Source organism: Martes martes, assembly GCF_963455335.1.
Source record: "Martes martes genome assembly, chromosome: 1".
Lineage (NCBI taxonomy): Eukaryota > Metazoa > Chordata > Mammalia > Carnivora > Mustelidae > Martes > Martes martes.
Window position 1 is genome coordinate 206,082,501 of NC_137888.1, and position 18,312 is coordinate 206,100,812.

The following is an 18,312-nucleotide window of genomic DNA, read 5'->3' on the forward strand; positions in this document are numbered from 1 at the left end:
CCCCCCCCTTTTTTTGAAATTTCTTTTCAGCATAACAGTATTCATTGTTTTTGCACCACACCCAGTGCTCCATGCAATATGTTCCCTCCCTAATATCCACCACCTGGCTCCCCCAACCTCCCACCCCCCTCCACTTCAAAAGCCTCAGGTTGTTTTTCAGAGTCCATAGTCTCTCATGGTTCACCTCCCCTTCCAATTTCCCTCAACTCCCTTCTCCTCTCCATCTCCCCATGTCTTCCGTATTATTTGTTATGCTCCACAAATAAGTGAAACCATTTGATATTTGACTCTCTCTGCTTGACTTATTTCACTCAGCATAATCTCTTCCAGTCCCATCCATGTTGCTACAAAAGTTGGGTATTCATCCTTTCTGATGGAGGCATATCATTTCTTTTTGTTGTAAGAACATTTACTGTGTACTCCGTTAGCAACATGCAAGTGTATAGCCCAATATATTTAACCGTAATGACCATGTTGTACATTAAGTTCCAAGAACTCATTTATCTTATAACTGAAGTTTTACACGTTAGTAGGCTTTCACCAGCATCTTCTCATTTCCCTATACCTCAGCCACCAGGAAATATCAACCTACTCTCTGTTTCCGTGAGCTCAGATTTTTGTATTTAACATAAAAGTTCTTTATAGATCCTGGATATCAGCCTTTTGTCTGTACTGTCATTTGCAAATATGTTCTGCCATTCCATGCTTTGCCTCTTTGTTTTGTTGACTGTTTCCTTTGCTGTGCAGAAGCTTTTGCTCTTGATGAAGTCCCAAAAGTTCATTTTTGATTTTGTTTCCTTTGCCTTTGGAGACATATCTTGAAAGAAGTTGCTGTGGCTGATATTGAAGAGGTTACTGCCTATGTTCTCCTCTAGGATTCTGATGGATTCCTGTCTCACGTTGAGGTCTTTTATCCATTTCGAGTTTATCTTTTTATACCGTGTAAGAGAATTGTCGAGTTTCATTCTTCATCATATAGCTGTCCCATTTTCCCAGCACCATTTATTGAAGAGACTGTCTTTTTTCCACTGGATATTTTTTCCTGTTTTGTCGAAGATTATTTGACCGTAGAGTTGAGGGTCCATATCTGGGCTCTCAACTCTGTTCTTAAGAAATTAAAAATAGAGCTTCCCTATGACCCTGCAATTGCACTACTGGGTATTTACCCCAAAGATACAGATGTAGTAAAAAGAAGGGCCATCTGTACCCCAATGTTTATAGCAGCAATGGCCACGGTCGCCAAACTGTGGAAAAAACCAAGATGCCCTTCAATGGATGAATGGATAAGGAAGATGTGGTCCATATATACTATGGAGTATGATGCCTCCATCAGAAAGGATGAATACCCAACATTTGTATCAACATGGACAGGACTAGAAGAGATTATGCTGAGTGAAATAAGTCAAGCAGAGAGAGTCAAGCATCATATGGTTTCACTGATTTGTGGAGCATAACAAATAATACAGAAGACATGGGGAGATGGAGAGGAGAAGGGAGTTGAGGGAAATTGGAAGGGGAGGTGAACCATGAGAGACTATGGACTCTGAAAAACAATGTGAGGGTTTTGAAGGGGTGGGGTGTGGGAGGTTGGGGGAGCCAGGTGGTGGGTATTATGGAGGGCATGATTGCATGGAGCACTGGGTGTGATGCAAAAACAATGAATTCTGTTACGCTGAAAAGAAATTTTAAAAAAAGTGAGATCATACAGTATTTCACTTTTTCTGTCTCTCTATTTCACTTAGTACAATGCCTTCAGGATCCGTATGTTTTAGCAAAGGAAAAGATGTCTTCATTTTTTATTGCTGTATTCCATTGTATAGTTATGCCATCATCATTAATTCATCTGTCAATGGATACTGGGCCATTTCCATATCTTGGCTATTGTGAATAATCCTGAAATGAAAGTAATGGCACAGAGAGCAGAGATATTCACAAATATGTGGGAATTAAACCATGCTGGCCATGAACAGCTGTTGTGTGATAGAAGAAACAAGAAAGGAAATTTAAAAATCCTGAACCAAATAGAAATGGAAACACAGTCTATCAAAACTTATGGGATGTTGCAAAAGCAGCTCTAAGAGGGAAGTTTATAGCAATTAATGCCAACATTAAGAAAAATAAATTTTAAAAAAGCCTTAAATGAATAACTTAATTTTAAGATTCAGTGACCTACAAAAACAAGAAAAAAAATTAAGTCCAAATCACCAGAAGAAAGGAAATATCAAATATTAGAGCATACAGAAATGATATATAGACCAGAAAACCAATAGAAAACATTAACAAATGCAAGAGTCAATAATCTGAAAAGCTTTGCAAAATTGTAAACATTTAGTTAAAGCACAAAAGCTGGGAGACAGTAGAGAAGATGTAAATAAATAAAATCATCAGCAAAAGATGATGTATTACAATGAATACAATAGAAATACAAATAATCATAGGAAACCACTATGAATAATTTCATTCCGACATATTGGACAACCTAGAAGAAATGGATAAATCCTAGAAACAGGACACCTGGGTGGCTCAGTGGGTTAACAATCTGCCTTGGCCTCAGATCATGATCCCAGAGTCCTCTATCAAACCCCACATCTCCCTCCCTGCTTAGCGGGGAGCCTGCTTTTCATCTCCCTTGCCCATCTCCCTGGACCCTTCTCTCATGATGTAGCTTTCTCTGCACTCTGTCTTTGTCAACAAAACAAAACAAAACAAAACAAAACACCACACACATCCCAAATGTGAGCACACAGCCAGGATTAGCAGAGCACTTTCAGTTGATCCACAGTTGACAGCAATATCATGAGGAGACAGCAGAGACCAGCAGACCTCCCCATCATAGACTCCAATGCCATTAAAAAAAAAGAAAAAAAATCATCTTATATTGTTTCCTTTTGGCATGGCTTGTTATGCAGCAATAGGTGACTGATACAATAATCAATAGAAACAGAACTGAGAATATTAAGAATAATGTACTGCTTCTTATTTTTGACATTTGTTCTGATATTTGAAAGGAGTAGTGTTTATGACAACATTTTGGAAGGGGGGAATATTAAGTTTCAAGCAACGGAAAGTTATTATTTGTAGGCAGGGCTTGAAATTTTCAAATAGAAACAACAAAATCATCCAATTAAACAACAAAAATTATGCCACTAAATTTTCCATTCAAATTAATAAGACCCTTTATACATGGACATCAAATATCCCACACTTTAGTGAGTAGATGTACATCATCAAAAATACATTTTCCACAATAAAATATTGTATGATTGAATTTTTTACTTCATCATACTTTTGTTCTTCTCTGATACTGAGTCCATATTAAGTCATTTTGTTTACACAAATTTATCTTTCTGTAGATTACACTTGGAGGGTGTTTTTATAAACAATTTTCATTTCAATATTCTGTACCAGGGATACTGTGGATGCTGAGGTGATATGAGAACAGGATCTTAATGGGGATCATAAAGGCCCATGACTACCTACAAAACGAACTAGGACATTAACGTCTATATCATCAAGAAGAACACTTAAAATAGTCCTCGTGGATAGAGTACCTTCTCTGTTTCACAGAATTTCCTGTGAACTATAAAATATTACTAAGTTCTCAGACCAAATCCTTAGATGGAATTTATCTCATTTGTGGGCAGGAAACAAAGACTTTACAAGTTCATTTCCTATCCCGAGGGAAAAGAGATACCTGTCAACTTTTCTGACCACCTAAGGTCAGACCTGAGGTGGGTGGGGGATTCTGGGAGAAGAACACAACTAATTCTGATACTGGACTGCAGCCTTGACAACCAAATGTGTCTACACAGCAAGATAGGGCACATCAATGACTGGCAGCTAGTTACAAATGCAAACTCTTTGGGCCACCCTAGACATGACAAATTAGTAGTAGCACTTCCCACACTATGGGAAATTTTTATCCAGACAATTCTTAGTGTCCTCTGGAGGCAAAATCATCATCCCTGGCTGAGAACCCCTGGACTATCTTGTTGCATTCTAATCACAGTACATTAGTTCATAATAATTCTGAGTCAGACACTCAACCATTCCAATTCACATTTCTATAGATGTGAAATGAGGCTCATCATTTTATGGTCCTCATAGAATGGCTTTTGCACAAAATTACTGAGAAATCCAATAAGATTCTAAGCGCATCCCATAGTGCCTTAAGTACTCTAAGTAGATTTCTTATAATATCAAATATTTTAAAAGTGAAAGGCTAAATGTCAACTTTTAACTTGTATTAAATATACAAAGTTCCTAATTGATTTGTGAAAAAATTATGAATCCAAGGATTGTTGTACTTGTGGTTTTATAGCAAAGGAATACACTCTTGCTTGTTGAAGAAGGAGGAACAAATTTTTGGAGCTATCAGTTGTGCTCCCACCACAAGCCAATGGTTTGAAGACCCAAAGGATATGTCAAGGCAGTTTTCTCATTCTTAGATTTAGGAAAAAAAAAAAACTTTCACTCAGGTCTGTGGAAAATTTCACTGTTAGAGTTCTGGAAGCCAGGAGAGTTCAGGGAGTAGTAGTAAACATTGGATTCACCTGAATTCTACCTGGCCTCTTGGGAACAGAAAACCTACAGGAAAGAATTTCATTCAGTACAGATATATTCCCATGGGATGGTGTACTCAGGGGTTGGAGTAATAATGGGAAATGTGCCTAATAAGCAAGGATAAGGAACAGATACAGCAGACATTGGGAGCTGTAAATATCTCCTCTACTGCAGCCCCTGAGCACATTCAAGCTTGAGCTGGAGGAGACATGGACTTTGCTTTTGGATTCCTAAGTCTGACTGCAGGAACCATGCTTTACTACTTCCTGCTGTCCTGTCTGAGGACAGAAATTAGGTCTCTACCATGAAACATTCAGGGAGGAGTTTGGATCTCCACATGGGATACTTTCCTCTCAGAGACCCCATCCAGGTAAGTCTCAGAGCTTGGCAGATATTTCAGGAAAGGTTCTGAGAGAATGGAAGCTGAAAGCTTTTACCTGAGGTCACCTGAAACCTTACCCAGCCTAGCCCAGAGCCACGAGATCATTGTGTTTATTGGTGGGTCAACTCATTAATTTATAGTCAATTTATTTAATATTTTAAAGAAATAGCTGTTGAACTTAGCACAAAAATGATTTGATATACACCCTATGTATGGTGTACTCCAATATTTTTTATAGTGCCTACTTATTCTGATCTATTTTATTCTTGCAAACCACAGTCTGACCCACAAATGGTCCCAAGCTCAGAATATGGAAAATTATTCTCCCTGGATAAATGTGAATATTGGCTAGGGGGCACCAGCCCGTGGTAAGTGGAGAGATGACAAGGGACTGAAATAAGGCTGTGGAACTGGGAACCCAGAGGTGGGGAAGTGATAGGGACATTGGAGAGAAGAGAAAACTCAGCCAAATCTCATTACCAGTGATAAACACTCATTATCAACACGGAAGAACTATGCTAAGCTCTTTCCATATATCCACTAAATCTGTCAACCACATAAGACAGATGGACAGCTCTAGCCCTACTATTTGGGGGAGGATATTAAAATTTAGAACAGTTTGGTTGTGCTCGAAGTTCAAATAGCAAACGTGGCTAGATCCAAAATTCAAAACCCAAGTTTCTAATTACAGAAGTTTTGCATTTTATGTCATTTAGAAAAGTTCTTTTAGCAAATAATCTTTTAAAATCCCTCACTTTTGTTGTATTGTGTGTATTTCTTTTTGTGAATTGTGGGTTTCTTTGCTTTTCTTGTTATTCTGGTGGAATGTTCAATTGGTAAGATGTCTTCATAACATAAACACATGCCTACTTTTTCTTTTGGATAAATTGTCTTTTGCTGTTTTATTATTCTGTGTATCAGAATACTAAAAGGTGCAATAACTGGGATTAGAGTATTGCTAGAACCAGGACGTTCACTCCTCTTCACCATCTTTAGGGGCCACCTGAGCTTATTAGATATTTCTACCCGTGTTTCTTCCTCAAAAATTTGGAACTGATTTTTTATGTTTCTTTAAATACTGGATACAAAATGGTCATATTAAATTGGAGGCCCACAATCACATGTTCATAGGAAACTTTACTGGAATTTGGATGCAGTTTTACATTTTTAGCGGAAAGACAATGCAATGTTGTCAGCTTGCCTTATATCATTGTTTTCCTAGTTACCATGGTTGGGATTGACAACAGCCTGGTAGTGCCATGGTCCCAGGAGCCCATAGTTTGTGTGTGTGTGTGTGCCCTTGTGTGGGTAACATCAGCATTTATCAAGGCAGGGCTTCTGGAACTCATTGCTGTAATCTGTTACCCTTAAAATACAGGTGCCAGATTATTACCTATGAAATCTATGAAAATAAGAAGGGACACCATTTCCATTCAATAATTCCATGGAAACAAAATTGATAATGTGTGAGGTACACCTTGTGAAGGAGGAGGCTCCTTGTGTCTTGAAGTTTCATCAGTACTAGGGAAGGCCACTCCATTCTTCAACATTCTCAGCCACCACCTCTCATCACTCTCCCACTTGATCATTCCCCTCTACACACTGGTTTCTTTTGAGCCTTGATTTTTCCTTTTGTAAATTTTATTTATTTTTCTTTTTATTTCAATTTAATTAACCAAAAATACTACATCATTAGTTCAGATGCTTATCAGCTGCATATAACAGCCAGTGCTCATCATGTCATGTGCCCTCCTTAATGCTCATCACCCAGTTGTCCCAGTCCTCTACCCAACTCCCTTTCAGAAACCCTTAGTTACTTCCCCAGATTTAAGAGTCTCTCATGGTTTGTCTCCTCCTCTGAGTTCTACCCATTCAGTTTTCCCTCCCTTCCCTTATAATCCTCTACACAATTTCTTTTTTTTTTTTCCGATTTTTTATTTATTTTCAGCGTAACAGTATTCATAGTTTTTTCACCACACCCAGTGCTCCATGCAATCTGTGCCCTCCCTAATACCCACCACCTGGTTCCCCCACCCTCCCACCCCGCCCCTTCAAAACCCTCAGGTTGTTTTTCAGAGTCCATAGTCTCTCATGGTTCACCTCCCCTTCCAATTTCCCTCAACTCCCTTCTCCTCTCCATCTACCCTTGTCCTCTATATTATTTGTTATGCTCCACCAATAAGTGAAACCATATGATACTTGACTTTCTCTGTTTGACTTATTTCACTCAGCATAATCTCTTCCAGTCCTGTCCATGTTGCTACAAAAGTTGGGTATTCGTCCTTTCTGATGGAGGCATAATACTCCATAGTGTATATGGACCACATCTTCCTTATCCAGTCATCCGTTGAAGGGCATCTTGGTTCTTTCCACAGTTTGGCGACCGTGGCCATTGCTGCTATAAACATTGGGGTACAGATGGCCCTTCTTTTCACTCCATCTGTATCTTTGGGGTAAATACCCAGCAGTGCAATTGCAGGGTCATAGGGAAGATCTATTTTTAATTTCCTGAGGAATCTCCACACTGTTCTCCAAAGTGGCTGCACCAGTTTGCATTCCCACCAACAGTGTAAGAGGGTTCCCCTTTCTCCACATCCTCTCCAACACACGTTGTTTCCTGTCTTGCTAATTTTGGCCATTCTAACTGGTGTAAGGTGGTATCTCAATGTGGTTTTGATTTGAATCTCCCTGATGGCTAGTGATGATGAACATTTTTTCATGTGTCTGGTAGCCATTTGTATGTCTTCCTTGGAGAAGTGTCTGTTCATATCTTCTGCCCATTTTTTAATATGATTATCTGTTTTGTGTGTGTTGAGTTTGAGGAGTTCTTTATAGATCCTGGATATCAACCTTTTATCTGTACTGTCATTTGCAAATATCTTCTCCCATTCCGTGGGTTGCCTCTTTGTTTTGATGACTGTTTCTTTTGCTGTGCAGAAGCTTTTTATCTTGATGAAGTCCCAGAAGTTCATCTTTGCCTTTATTTCCTCTCTCACCACTCTTGTTCAACATAGTATTAGAAGTCCTAGCAACAGCAATCAGACAACAAAGAGAAATAAAAGGTATCCAAATTGGCAAGGAAGAAGTCAAACTCTCTCTCTTCGCAGATGACATGATTCTTTATATGGAAAACCCGAAAGACTCCACCTCCAAACTACTAGAACTCATACAGCAATTCAGTAATGTAGCAGGATACAAAGTCAATGTCCAGAAATCAGTGGCTTTCTTATACACTAACAATGAAAATACAGAAAGGCAAATTAGAGAATCGATTCCATTTACTATAGCACCAAAAACCATAAGATACCTCGGAATAAACCTAACCAAAGAGGTTAAAGATCTGTACTCGAGGAACTACAGAACACTCCTAAAAGAAATTGAAGAAGACACAAAAAGATGGAAGACCATTCCATGCTCTTGGATGGGAAGAATAAACATCGTTAAAATGTCTATACTGCCCAGAGCAATCTATACTTTTAATGCCATTCCAATCAAAATTCCACCAGTATTTTTCAAAGAGCTGGAGCAAATAATACTAAAATTTGTATGGAATCAGAAGAGACCCCGAATTGCTAAGGAAATGTTGAAAAACAAAAATAAAACTGGTGGCATCACGTTACCTGATTTCAAGCTTTACTACAAAGCTGTGACCACCAAGACAGCATGGTACTGGCATAAAAACAGACACATGGACCAGTGGAACAGAGTAGAGAGCCCAGATATGGACCCTCAACTCTATGGTCAAATAATCTTTGACAAAACAGGAAAAAATACCCAGTGGAAAAAAGACAGTCTCTTCAATAAATGGTGCTGGGAAAACTGGACAGCTATATGTAGAAGAATGAAACTTGACCATTCTCTTACACCGTACACAAAGATAAACTCGAAATGGATAAAAGACCTCAACGTGAGACAGGAATCCATCAGAATCCTCGAGGAGAACATAGGGAGTAACCTCTTTGATATCAGCCATAGCAACTTCTTTCAAGATATGTCTCTACACAATTTCTTATATTCCACCCGTGAGTGAAACCATGATAATTATCTTTCTCTTTAATCACTTCTTTCACATAGCATAGCGCCTTCCAGTTCCATCCATCCATATCTATGTAAATGATAGGTTGTCATCCTTTCTGCTCGCTGAGTAATATTCTATTGTATATATGAACCACATCTTATTTATCCATTCATCTGTCCAAGGACATCTGGGTTCCTTCCACAGTTTGGCTATTGTGGACATTGCTTCTATGAATATTGGGGTGCAGGTGCCCCTTCATTTCACTACATTTGTATATTTGGGATAAATACCCAGGAGTGCAATTATTGGGTCATAGGGTAGCTCTATTTTTAGCTTCTTAGGGAACATTCCATACTGTTTTCCAGAGTGGCTGTACCAGCTTACATTCCCATCAAATGGTGTAAGAGGATTCCCCTTCACTACATCCTTGCCAACACTTCTTGTTTCCTGTCTTGTTAATTTTAGCCATTCTAACTGGTGTAAGGTGGTATCTCATTGTGGTTTTGATTTATATTTTCCTGATAAGAAGTGATGTTGAGCATTTTTTAAAGATGTCTGTTGGCCATTTGTATGTCTCCTTCAGATAAATGTCTGTTCATGTCTTCTGCTCATTTCCTGACTGGATTAAGTGTGTGTGTGTGTGTGTGTGTGTGTGTGTGTGTGTGTGTGTGTGTGTTGAGTTTAATAAGTTCTCTATAGATTTTAGGTACTAGCTCTTTAACTGTAATGTCATTTGCAAATATCTCCCATTCCTTAGGTTGCCTTTTAGTTTTATTGACTATTTCCTTTGCTGTGCAAAAGATTTTCTCTTGATGAAATCCCAGTAGTTCATTTTAGCTTTTGTTTCTCTTGTCTTTAGAGATGTGTCTAGCAAGAAGTAGCTGTGGCCAAGGTCATAGAAGTTGCTACCTGTGTTGTCCTTTAGGATTTGGATGGATTCCTGTCTCACATTTAGGTCTTTCATCCATTTTGAGTTTGTCTTTGTGTATGGTGTAAAAGAATGATCCAGTCACATTATTCTTCATGTGACTGTCCAATTTTCCCAGCACCATTTATTGAAGATACTGACTTTTTTCCACTGGGTATTCTCTGCTTGGTGGAAGATTAGTTTATAGAGCTAAGGGTCCATTTCTGGGATCTCTATTCTGTTCCACTGATCTATGTGTCTGTTTTTGGGCTAATACCATGCTGTCTTGGTGAACACAGTTTTGTAATATAGCATGATGTCAGGCAAGGTGATGCCCCCAGCTTCAGTTTTCTTTTTCAACATTCCTCTGGTGATTCAGGGTCTTTTCTGGTTCCATACAAATTGTAGGATTATTTGTTCCAGCTCAGAAAAATGTTGATGTTACTTTTGTATGGACTGCTTTGAATGTGTAGGTTTCTCTGGGTAGCATGGACATTTTAACAATATTTATTCTTCCAATCCATGAGCATGAAATGTTTTTCCATCTCTTTGTGTCTTTCTAAATTTCTTCCATAAGCATACTGTAGTATTTAGAGTATAGATCATTACCTCTTAGATTAGGTTTATTGCTAGGTATCTTATGGCTTTTGACACAGTTGTAAATGAGATTGATACCTTAATTTCTCTTTCTTCAATCTCATTGTTAGTGTATAGAAATGGAACTTATTTCTGTGCATTGATTTTGTATCCTACCATGTTGCTGAGTTGCTGTGTGAGTCCTCACAATTTTGGGGTGGAGTCTTTTTGGTTTTCCACATTAAGTATCATGTCATCTTCAAAGAGTGGGAGTGTGACTTCTTTGCCAATTCAGATGCCTTTTGTATCTTTTATTGCTGAGGCTCAAACTTATAATATGTTGAACAAAAGTGTTGAGTGTGGGCATCCCTATCATTTTCCTGACTTTAGGGGAAAAGTCTCTGTTTTTGGCCATTGTGAATTATATTCACTGTGAGCTTTTCATAGATAGCTTTTATGATATTGAGGTATGTTACCTCTATCTTACCTTTGGAGAGTTTTAATCAAGAAAGGACATTGTATTTTGCCAAATGCTTTTTCTGCATCAATCGAGAGGATCATATGATTCCTGTCCTTCCTTTTATTTCTTTTCTTTCCATTTCCTTTCCTTTCTTTTCTTTTCTCTTCTTTTCTTTTTTTTATTTAATGTGGTATCACACTGAAACATTTGCGATGTTGAACCACCCTTGCAGTCCAGGAATAAATCCCAATTGGTCTTGGTGAATAACCTTTTTAGTGTACTGTTGGATCCTATTGACTAGAATATTGGTGAGAATTTTTGCTTCCAAGTTCATCACCATCCCAGCCCGCCCAGGAGATGATAGAGGGTCCCCATGTTCCAGTTCTCTGTAGGGTCCTGAGGTGGAGAGCAGCCTCCCAGTAGGCCCCAGCTCACAGTTTATGGCAGACCCAGCTGAGAGCCCCCCTCATGTGCTTACTGACTATAACTGGTTTTTCTGCTCCAAAGCTTGGGAACTCTAACAGCTCAGGCACCCCTGCTAATTCTGTAACTCCAGGAATCATGTGACCATGCTGTCCCACCTAAAATTTTGCCCATTTCTACCTGAGAACCCTTCAGACAGAGATATCTCTCACTGGAGCAGATTTCTAAGGGTTCTGAATTGGGGCCATAGGGCTATATCACTTTCTGGAAGCTGGCATAGGGAGACTCCCTCCTCCTACCATTTATCTTCTGATATCTCCCTTCAGATTCACTTCTCCGCACCTTCTACCTTTCAAAAAGTGGTCACTCTTCTATTGAAGAGTTCCAGTATTCTTTTCTTACATCCTTACAATCTTACAGGTTGAATTCATGGGTGTTCAGAATGATTTGATAGTTATCTAGCTAAATTCAAGGGGCCAGATGAAATGAGGTCCCCTTCTCTTCTGCCATCTTGCCTCCTCATAGCTTGAGTTTTGATTTTTTTAAACAATGAATGAACAAATGAAATGCAGAATGGTGAAGGGGAGAAGCCTCCAGTTAAAGAGTGAATGAATCATGGGAATAAAAGCCACAGCCTAGGGAATATAGTCAGTGATATTGTCATAGAGTTGTGTGGTGAAAGACAGAAGCTCCACAGGCGCTGAACACAGTGCTATGTTTAAACTTGTTTTGTCACCGTGTTGTGCACCCAAAAGTAATATAACATAGTGTGTCAACCACACTCAAGTTTTAAAAATTAATTTTAAAAATCCAGTCTTTTCTCAAAGCCTTCACACTGTTCCATTGTTTGGCACTTACTTCCTGGATAATCTTGTGTTTCCTGCTGTTTCTCCCTTGGAGACTCTGGGGAAATGTGTGCTTGTCTACCTGAGCAACCAGTAAGAAAACAACACTTCCATGAACTCTTCCCTTCATACCAGCTTTTTCTTCATAGCACCTATCACCTTCTGATACTCTATCTGATCTTCTATTTGCTTACCATCTCCATCCTTAAACTGTGCAGACTTTTTTTTTTTTTACACACCTGTACTCTTTGCCTGGTGGTTAGTCCATACTCAAGTTTATTCCTCAAACATGTGGCAGAATTTCTATTTGAAAGTATAGAACACATGAGTACTTGGGGAAAAGACCATGTGTGGGATGTACATTCCTATTCAGAGCTGGCATAGGAAGGGGATGTCCCAACAAGGGACAAGTTCTGTACAAAAACTATGTATATTCACTTTTGAATATAAAATACAAACTGTGTAATTTCAATGGTGCTTACAATATTCGTTATTTAAAAAATTAGTCATGTTAGTTTTTGTTTCCTGGCAGTCACCTCGATCACATAGAATTTGGAAATGATACCAGAATTTTGGAGTTTCTTGTTTTGGGATTTTCAGAGAAACCAGAACTGCAGCCCCTCATATTTGGGCTTTTCCTCTCCATGTACCTGATCACTGTGTTTGGAAACATGCTCATCATCCTGGCCATCAGCTTTGACTCCCACCTCCACACTCCCATGTACTTCTTCCTGGCCAACCTATCCTTTGTAGACATCTGCTTCACCACCACCACCATCCCCAAGATGTTGTGGAACATCCAGATTCAGAGCAGAGTTATAACCTATGCAGGCTGCATAACTCTAATATACCTATTCTTACCCCTTGCAGGATTGATGCCTTTTTCCTGGCTGTGATGGCCTATGACCAATTTGTGGCCATCTGTCACCGCCTGCACTATATAGTCATCATGAATCCCCAGCTCCGTGCACTACGGTTTCTGGTATCCTGGACCATGAGTGCCCTGAATTCCTTATTACAAAGCTTAATGGTGTTATGGCTGTCCTTCTGTATATTGGTGGAAATCTCCCACTTTTTTTGTGAAATCAACCAGGTGGTCCAACTTACCTGTTCAGACATCTTTCTTAGTGACATGGTGATGTATATTGCAAATATGTTGCTGGTTGGCAATCCCCTCACTGGGATCCTTTATTCTTATTTTAAGAAAGTTTCCTCCATACTTGGGATATCATCATCTCAGGGCAAGTATAAAGCATTGTCCACCTGTGCATCTCACCTCTTGGTTGTCTCATTTTATTGTACCAGCCTAAAAGTATACCTTAGCTCAGCTTCTACCCAGAGCTCCCACGCAAGTGCAGTGGCCTCAGCGATGTACACAGTGGCCACACCCATGCTGAACCCCTTAATCTACAGTCTGAGGAACAGAGACATAAAGAGGGCTCCGAGAAGGATCATTGGGATTCCAGTGATGTAAGGACCATTTGTCCTGGGGCTGAAGAAGTGGCCATGATTGCAGGGCTCACAGAATTAGAGCCAGGAAATACTATTCTTCTATCAGACTGAGGAAGTTTAATCTGCTCCTTCTCTTTATTTCCTAGAATTTCCATTTGTTTGAGTTCAACTTCTCCATACACTTAGGCACTTACTTTATTATTTTATTAAGTCTCTGCTCTGTCTGATATACAGACAAATCCTCTTTCTCCATTTTCTTTTTTTTCTTAATTTAATTTTATTTTTCAGTGTTCCAAGATTGATTGCTTATACACCACACCCAGTGCTCCATGCAATATATGCCTTCCTTAATACCCACCACCAGGCTCACCTATCTCCCCACCTGCCTCCCTTCAAAACCCTCAGTTTGTTTCTCAGAGTCCACAGTCTCTCATACTTTCTCTCCCCCAGAGATTTCCCCCAACTCACTTCTCTCCTTCTCCCAATGTCCTCCTTATGCTCCACAAATAAGTGAAACCATATGATAATTGACTCTCTCTGCTTGACTTACTTCAGTCAGCATAATTTCCTCCCGTCACATCCATGTAGATACAAAAGTTGGGTATTCATCCTTTCTGGTGGAGGTATAATACTCAATTGTATATATGGACCACATCTTCTTTATCCATTTGTCCATTGAAGGGCATCTTGGTTCTTTCCACAGTTTGGCAACCATGGCCATTGCTGGTATGAACATTAGGGTACAGATGGCCCTTCTTTTCACTCCATCTGTATCTTTGGGGTAAATATCCAATAGTGCAATTGCAGGGTGATAAGGTAGCTCTATTTTTAATGTCTTAAGGAATCTCCACACTGTTTTCCAAAGTGGCTGCACCAACTAGCATTCCCACCAACAGTGTAAGAGGGTTCCCTTTCTCCACATCTTCTCCAACACTTGTTGCTTACTGTCTTCTTAATTTTGGTCATTCTAACTGGTGTAAGGTTGTATCTCAATGTAGTTTTGATTTGAATCTCCTTGATGGCTGATGATGATGAACATTTTTTTAATTAAATTTTTTATTTATTTTCAGCGTAACAGTATTCATTGTTTTTTCACCACACCCAGTGCTCCATGCAATCTGTGCCCTCCTAATACCCACCTTTTGATGTGTCTGTTAGCCATTCTTCTTCGGAGAAGTGTCTGTTCATGTCTTCTGTCCATTTTTTGACATGATTATCTGTTTTTTTTAATTTATTTATTTGACAGACAGAGATCACAAGTAGGCAGAGAGGCAGACAGAGGGAAAGGGGGAAGCAGGCTCCCCGCTGAGCAGAGAGCCCAATACGGGGCTTGATCCCAGGACCCTGGGATCATGACCTGAGCCGAAGGCAGAGGCTCTAACCCATTGAGCCACCCAGGTGCCCCTGATTATCTGTTTTTTGAGTGTTGTGTTTGAGAAGTTATTTATAGATCTTGGATATCAGCCTCTTGTCTGTAGTGTCATTTGTGAATATCTTCTCCCATTCCATGGGTTGCCTCTTTTTTGTTGTTGACTATTTCCTTTGCTGTGCAGAAACTTTTGATTTCCATTTTCATATGTCCACAGTGTTTTCCCCATCCTTGGTTCAGAAATGCCTGGAAATTTCTGTATCTTACATGGGACAAGTTGGATTTCTTAAAAATAATCTCATTTCATAGAACTTATGATCTGCCATGTAAATTTTCCCTAGCTTTCCTAAAATAATAATCATGGCTTGTATATTCTTATGGAGAAAGCTGTATACTTGGTCACTAAGCCCTTTACACAATTTTATTGTAGATAAAAATATATAACTGCAATTTTTACCTAGAGTCTGTCAATCTTTTCACATCATCACCTTTACTCCTCTTCTTGATAATGTGCTCACTAACACTGTTCCCTTTTTGTCTCAGGCTATGGACAGAGATGCTCAGGCAGGAAATTCCAGGTACTCCCCTGCACTCCTGTGTTTGTGGACATTCACACAGATGCTTCCCTGACCAGAGCCTCTGTTCTGGCTGGACTTGTTCTTGGGTTCTTTCTGTGACTCTAAGACATGCCTCAGCAACACCTACCAGAGAAGTCTAACAAAACCAGGTTTATTCATCACAGGTATTGGAGGGCACAGGGGATGCCCAAAGCCATTAGGGGAGGTCTCAGAGGAGGAGAGAGGTTCTGAGAGGGAGAGAGAAAGAGCACCGCTGAAGGATCTGTCTTCACTGGAGTCCACGAGTGGGATGGTTAGGGGCTTGTGGTCATTTTTTTATTGGGGAATTTCAAACACAGATAGAGTTGGTGGATGGGCAAAATTGGTGAAGGAGAGTGGCAATGGACATATGTGATGAATAAATCATGGGAATGGGAATGCGCAGCATATGGAATACTGTCAATGATATTGTTATAGTGACGTAATAGGAAGGAGGGTGGCTACATTGGGGTGGTGAACGCAGCAAAACTTACAGAGACAATGAATCACTATGTTGTATATCAGAATCTGATGTAACATTGTGTGTGTATACACTCAAATAAAAAACTAAAGAGAATATAATAAAATATTTTCCTACAGTGCTTAAATATAACAACAAAACCATACAAAGAGCACACAACTGGAATTTGGCACAGAAAGGGACAAGTAGGGTCATTCATGATGTTTATCTAGATTATGAGGGCTTTCCAAATTGGTACTTTGTGTGTGGAGTGTGCTGGGTGCTTCTATAGTAATTGTGTCATACATACAACTGGCAATATGTTCACTTGAATGGCTGTCTTTGAAATGGATGCTTCAGAAATCAAAAGCTTAATGTCAGGCACTTACTCTACAAACATTCTCCATGTTTCCTAACTGGTCTCCTGGTTTTATTCCGCCATTCAGCTCAGTGTCCAGAAAGCCTACCATACTCCCTGCAAACCCTGCTTAGCATATAATGTTTCCCAGTGGAGTCTACATGGAATGATAAATTTAGATAAATTGATCTAATACATTCTTAGGATCAGAGACAACCGTACATATGAGGAAGCAAAATTTCATTAAATTCATTTTCTCACTGTGAAAAATATTTCTTTTTCATGTCATGAATGTATTTGTGGAAATATTGAACACTGGTCTCTACAACTGGGAGTGTTGATTCCTTGAGGTGAAGTGTCAGTTAATGTCATATACATTTATTAACAAATTATCTTCTGTCCTCTACTTGAAAATTTCCAATGCTACCTGCTAATAGACTTTTCCTTTTGTCACACGAATAAGCCCCATGGCCTAATACTTGTCAAAAGTGCTAAGGGGTGGTGAAAAAACAATACCTGCATCATCCATTTTGTGCCTCCTTCCTGTTCAGAAATCTCTTCCACCTGCTTAATCAGAGGACATTTCACAGGAGAGTTGGATGTCCTGCCGGTCGAGTGGTTCAGGATCACCAGTTCTTCTGCACAAATATGCACGTCCTTCAAACTCTCCTGGAGAACCAGAATGGAGCCCACGTATATAACTTGCTCATAAAATCACTGGAAACAAGATTGCATTACAGAATGATCATGATCACTCTCCTCATTTGTCAGATCATATGCCAAAAATAAAAAGCAGCACATGTTCTAACTGCCTCAGATCTATTCACTTGGATTATTGTGTCAGTCAGCTCTTGCTGCGTAGTAGGATGTCCTTGTCAAATGGGATACCAGAATACCTTTATAGTCAAATGAAATTATATGCTGGGAAGCATTTCTGATATCTGTTGGGTTCTCATGGGTCTAGAGTCAGGTGTGAATCTCTGTGCTGCGTTTCTTTTTCTTTTTTTTTTTTTTTTAAGATTTTGTTTATTGGAGACAAGATGGCAGGGAAGTAGGAGGAGGCGCCTTTTCAAAGTGTACCTAAAGTGAGCTGATTACCTACCAAAGAACTCCGATCACCCATGAAATCAGCCTGAGATCAGAATTATACACGTCTGAATTTCTGCGGGGGGCAGAAGATGCCAGTGGGCAGGTAAAGTGGAGTGGGAACATCGGACTGATATGGGAAGATAAACAAAAGGGGGAGGGAGCCACCAGAGGCGACCGATTGGAAAGCAATACCCCAATACGACAGTGCCCTGCATCTGGGGACCAGCATTAACTTGGAGTCTGGTTGAAAGCACACAAAAGAGCAAAGGATCGCGGGGAGAAATTGCGGGAATCGGGGCAGCTAGGGACAGGGGCTTAAGTCCCCAGACCCAGGACAGCCTCCCCTGGCACTGAGCCAGAGAGAGTGCGGCGGAGAAACCTGGTCTTTGTCCCTGAGCCGCCAGTGCGCCCAAGAACGGGTGGAGTCCGGCTCCCATGAGGGGCTGGGAGCCACACCAGACGGCAGAACGCGCACCTTGCTAGAGATGCACACGTGCCTCACCCTCCCCTGAGAGAGGTGCACGAACGCCCAACCTGGTGTTCTCGGACCCACGCGGCGATAGAGCCGATAGAGCCTATAGAGCTGGAGACGCCGCGCCCCAAACCCTGCCCTGGGAGAGGTGCGAGCAAACCCGGCGCTCTTAGCCCCGGCCAGCGGGAAAATCTCAGTGTGTGATCACTGCTTGGAACCTCTCTGGTGGTCTGGAGCTGCCCAGACAGCCACAGCTGCCTTGGTTTTGCTTACAAGCAGGAGATCCTGCATCCCCAGGGACCGCGACTCAGAACCTGCTCTGCCAGTGGCCCAGCAGCTGCA

The 18,312-nt window shown here is 40.3% G+C and overlaps 1 pseudogene across 1 annotated transcript in view; it reads left to right on the forward strand.

The window, feature by feature from the left end:
* Window positions 1-5,236: 5,236 nt before the first annotated feature.
* LOC308351624 (olfactory receptor-like protein OLF4) overlaps window positions 5,237-18,312 on the forward strand; it is a 60,817-nt pseudogene continuing 47,741 nt past the window's right edge. The window contains exons 1-2 of the transcript in view: window positions 5,237-5,313; window positions 12,707-12,923. The product of the transcript in view is annotated as an olfactory receptor-like protein OLF4 (transcript). The remainder of the gene's footprint in view (window positions 5,314-12,706; window positions 12,924-18,312) is intronic.